The sequence below is a fragment of the Alosa pseudoharengus genome, unplaced genomic scaffold, assembly GCF_046254945.1.
Source record: "Alosa pseudoharengus isolate Yale_2024_CS ecotype anadromous, Long Island Sound unplaced genomic scaffold, YU_APseudo_1.1 YU_APseudo_1.1_scf_22, whole genome shotgun sequence".
Classification (NCBI taxonomy): Eukaryota; Metazoa; Chordata; class Actinopteri; order Clupeiformes; family Clupeidae; genus Alosa; species Alosa pseudoharengus.
Genome location: NW_027468680.1, coordinates 301,702 through 306,701, shown reverse-complemented (window position 1 = coordinate 306,701; position 5,000 = coordinate 301,702). Strand labels below are relative to the sequence as shown.

Sequence of the window (5,000 nt, the reverse complement as noted above, 5' to 3'; positions counted from 1 at the left end):
TCTTATCAAGACATATTTGCTTAATGCACTGGCAGACAAATTTGCTTGTTTTTAGGACAAATTTGCTTAACGCACTGGCAGACAAATTTGCTTGTTTTCAAGATGAGATGTCTTAAAATAAGTCAATTTTTTTTAAATTAAGTCAAATGATTTCACAAGAAAGCGCTAGGTAAGTCTCTTTATACTGAAAACAATACCAACTAGTTTTTTTTATCTTGATATAAGATTAATAACACTTGGTTAGATTTTGTTAGATAAGCAGTTTTTGCAGTGAAAAGACCAACACGCTGTTCGATGTTGCACTTCTTTCTCTTAAAGGGAATGACAGATGTGACTATCATTGGTTGAATGGAATTTAAAGGGAATGACAGATGTGACTCTCATTGGTTTAATGGAATTTAAAGGGAATGACAGATGTTAATCTCATTGGTTTAATGGAATTTAAAGGGAATGACAGATGTTACTCTCATTGGTTGAATGGAATTTAAAGGGAATGACAGATGTGACTCTCATTGGTTTAATGGATGTTATTCCCAAAAACACACCCATTTCTGATTAAGAAACAGAAAAACATCTCTTTTGAATAGGGCTGTAACGATACACCAACCTCACGATTTGGTTTGTATCACAATTTTTGACCCACAGTTCGATACAAACCTTGAATTTTCTTTTTTTATTAAATAACATTTCAATAGCCTACCTTAGAACACCAGAGGATTACAATATAAGATATAATATAATATATCTGTATTATTTTATATCCTTATATAAAAAGAGAGAATACTGAATGTCTGATATTTATGACAGCACACTTTATGGAGATTAGCCTATAGCCTAGGCCTACTATTTCTATTACAACTCTACCTCTTTAATTCAGCTGTCTGGCTGAAGCCTGGAAATATTGTAAACGAAGTAGCATAGTTTGCTAGTTTTTCATAGTATACTGATTGGACTGTTCAGTTTCCCCATGTGTGTTTAAGTTTCAAGGTAATACTTGTTCTCCTTGGGACAGGCCCTTTTGGGAAACATTGGTATTGAGATAATCAGTCAACTTGAATGCAAGAGTTTTAAACAAATATGTGCAGCATGCTATTGATGCTAAGCGGATTTAAGGGACTGTTTGTTATTTATTGAAGGGGCCACCGGAGGAAAATAGGGGAGGTTCATGTCTTTTTATTCTTTGTTGAGGGGAGGGTCACCCAACTTTTTTTTGTCTAGGAGGGGGGTCACCCAACTTTTGTATACATGAAAACAGCTTGGCTTGTTTGATTGTTGATTTCTGTCGCCATATAACGTTCTCTTTCATTCCTAGCTGTCAACATTGAACATTGAAAATAGCCTAAGGGAGAGCTAATGCAGATATGCAGGAAGTGTGCATTTAGTTTCCATGCTTATTGTGCTTCCAAACAATGTTAGTGAGTAAATCTACTGAAATGGCTACCATCTTGGTGGAGTGTGATGTGTAAGATCAGAAAGCAGAGGTTGATTTAAGAACGTTAACTCATGTTAATGTGTTTCAATGCGCAAAGGAGCGCCGGCGGAAGACATCGACATTTGGCCAGGGGGGGGGGGGGTCATGTCTTTTTTGGAAATTCTGTCGGAGGGTCATTGAAAAATGTCTTGCAGGCAAGGGAGGGTCATGTAACTTTTGACTGAAGCACTCAAAATACCTCCGGTGGCCCCTTTTATAAATAACGAGCAGTCCCTAATAGTAATTTAAGTAAGTAAGTATATATACTCTTTTGATCCCGTGAGGGAAATTTGGTCTCTGCATTTATCCCAATCCGTGAATTAGTGAAACACACTCAGCTAGTCGTCTTCTATGCGTCCTATGCAATTATGATTTATTTATTTATTTTTGGACAACGTAGGCTACCGGTAAGTAAAGCGGGAGATGTGTGTTGCTTATGCGGCCGCGTAAGCTGCAAAGCACTGCCTGAAACACTAGAAAGGGTGTGTCGTGGTTCTGTTTTTTACACCGCGACACAGGTTCGTGGATATGAGTGTCACGATTTTGGTTTTGAATCGCATATCGTTACAGCCCTACTTTTGAACAATGCACTTGCCATCTGGCGAACTTACTATGTCGTCAAGATAGCGATTTTGGATTGGCCACAAACATATCCATCCAGGGGAAGTGATGCTGTTCTCACCCCAACCACAGACTGTTCACGCCACTCAATTTCAATTTTAATTTAATTTCACTTATAGAGCACTTATAGAGCACTTATAGAGTGCCACAACATTACCAGTGTTTCCCATACATTGACTTATTTGTGGCGGCCCACCACAATATCAACATTGACCACCACACAATGATTTTCCAGGTTGTACTAAATTGTGCTTAAATCTGGTTAGAATCATAACCGCGCTGCACTAATTTGTTAAAAACTGTTGCATTCGAGTTAATTCTGCAAACCTACCACCACAAATAGAATTCAATTCTGTGGGAAACACTGATTACACATGTCTCATGGCTCTTTACAGAGTGTTAAAACATTCAGAGAGAGTCCATGAGTAACAGGGGCGAGGAAAAACTGGTGAAAGGTTAGTTATGTAGATGTAGAGAATAGAACATGGTGTTTAAAGCCACCTGAGGTGTATGTTATAAAGAGGTAGAATGGTTACATATCCAGTATGACAATGCATGAATCCTATTTGGGGCTCTATTTTGGGTCACCAGCGTATGGCGTAATACTCGTTATTCACCAGCGGAAAGTTGAATTCGGTATTTTGCACGTTTATTTTTTAAGCATTGCGCCCAGGGGTGTGGCAATTAACAACCTAGGGAGGGGACTCGCGCATTGTCTAAAAATCGCTATCATACACCACCTAAACCTGGTCAGAAGTCAATGGCGAGTTGTTCATATGCTATTTTAACAGCGCATGTCAACAGTCATATTGGCAGGTGCACGCACCATCCTTCTATCATTCATGAACGCACACCAGCGCACGTCCATGCAAAGCATTAAATTGCACGATTACAATGGGAAACATAATTAGAATAAAGATATTACGAAATACTGTACATCTCATGATGAGTAGTTATTCACCATCATTTGCAAATTGGTAATGACGGTTAAAAGTGATTAGGGGAGAGGCGAGAGACATGTATGGAGCACAGCTGAAGACGCACTGTCACGAGATAAGCAACTCCTCTGCAGGATAAATGTTGTTTTATTCAGTCATTTGAGAAACATTAGGGTAAGTGTTGCTTTTTCCAGCCTATGTTTTCGATGGTAACCCATTGTCAGTCAATAGTGAAAGTAACTGCATATAACTGTCTTGTCGTTGACTGACTCCTTGGTGAAGTTAGTTTCACTTTGCCAATGAGTTCAAATAATAGACGGTTGCAAATGCGTGAAGGCTATGCTAGGTTTTAGTAAAGCATGGTTTAAGAATGACTATTCCATACGGTCTCGCAAGCAGCCTCCTTCAAATGCGCCGTTGAATGCCAAAATACCGATGCATTTATTTGACATATTGCGCATTGCGCCGTTAAAGGGAATGACATATGTCATTCTCATTGGTTTAAAATGATGTTACGCCCCAAACACACCCATATGACTGATTAAAAGACCTAGGAACACCTTGTTACGCCATGCGCTCCACTTTTGAGAACGAAACCCCTCCCAATGTGAACTGGACATCCTACTAAATTTGAATAGACTTTTGACGAGTGACAATGCACTTTAGAATGTGATGATAGGGCCCTTGGTGTCAGAAAGTTCAAATAGTCCAGTGTAGGGAATGAATTGACCATGGGTATAAGGAGTTGTCGTAGGGCAAGTAGTGGGTCACTAGGCTGCGCGAGCCAGGAGTCTGGGTAAGGGGACAGCAACAGGCGATGGTAGGGCAGTCGTAGGGATAGGACTTCAACAAGAGCAACAGGCGATGGTAGGGCAGTCATAGGGACGGGACTTTAGGTGCAATGAGGGCCAAACCCAAGGATGGCTGATGACTGATAATGGTTTAGCTCACAAGTGAGGTAAGGGGGAAGAAAGAGAGATATAGAGTGGGTTAGTATTACTATAAGTCATGATGGTTATTATTAATAAGTGTATCAAGGGTACTATTTAGTGTTATACTATAGAGAGAAAAGGCAAGAGAGGGAGAGTTGAGAGAGAGAGGGGGAGAAGAGGGCAAGACAGAGAGAAGAGGTAGGAGGGAGAGTTGAGAGAGAGGGGGGGGGGGAGAAGAGGGGTTGTACGGCGTGACACATGAAAAGACATTTTGCTGAGATTTTTGCCCCTCAACAGACCCCCCAGTAATCAGTTGTGTCAGGGGAGTTGGGGTGCGTGATCAGGGGAGTTGGGGTGCGTGATCAGTCGTGTCAGGGGAGTTGGGGTGCGTGATCAGTCGTGTCAGGGGAGTTGGGGTTGCGTGATCAGTCGTGTCAGGGGAGTTGGGGTGCGTGATCAGGGGAGTTGGGGTGCGTGATCAGGGGAGTTGGGGTGTGCTGTGTGCCTGTAGTGTGGAATGAAAGAGAGAGGCCTCGAGACGAGCCAGCAGCTCCCAATATCCCAAATACACCTGCCGCCGCAACACAACTCACCAGGTGAGGAGTCCTTTGCATTTTAAACCCCCAGGTCACCTGTCACCAGGTGAATCGCATCTGAGCAGGATGGGGCCTGACTCCAGAGCAGCATGATAACCCTAACCCTCTGAGCAGGATGAGCAGCATGATAGCCCTAACCATCTGAGCAGCATGATAACCCTAACCATCTGAGAAGGATGATAACCCTAACCATCTGAGCAGCATGATAACCCTAACCATCTGAGCAGCATGATAGCCCTAACCCTAACAATCTGAGCAGCATGATAACCCTAACCATCTGAGCAGCATGATAGCCCTAACCCTAACCATCTGAGAAGGATGATAGCCCTAACCATCTAAGCAGCATGATAACCCTAACCATCTGAGAAGGATGATAGCCCTAACCATCTGAGCAGCATGATAACCCTAACCATCTGAGAAGGATGATAGCCCTAACCATCTG

At 42.1% G+C, this 5,000-nt stretch overlaps 1 protein-coding gene across 1 annotated transcript in view; it reads left to right on the top strand.

Moving 5' to 3' along the window:
- adcy8 (adenylate cyclase 8 (brain)) overlaps positions 1–5,000 on the top strand; it is an 83,838-nt gene that overhangs the window by 32,852 nt on the left and 45,986 nt on the right. The gene's annotated exons all lie outside the window — the stretch shown is intronic.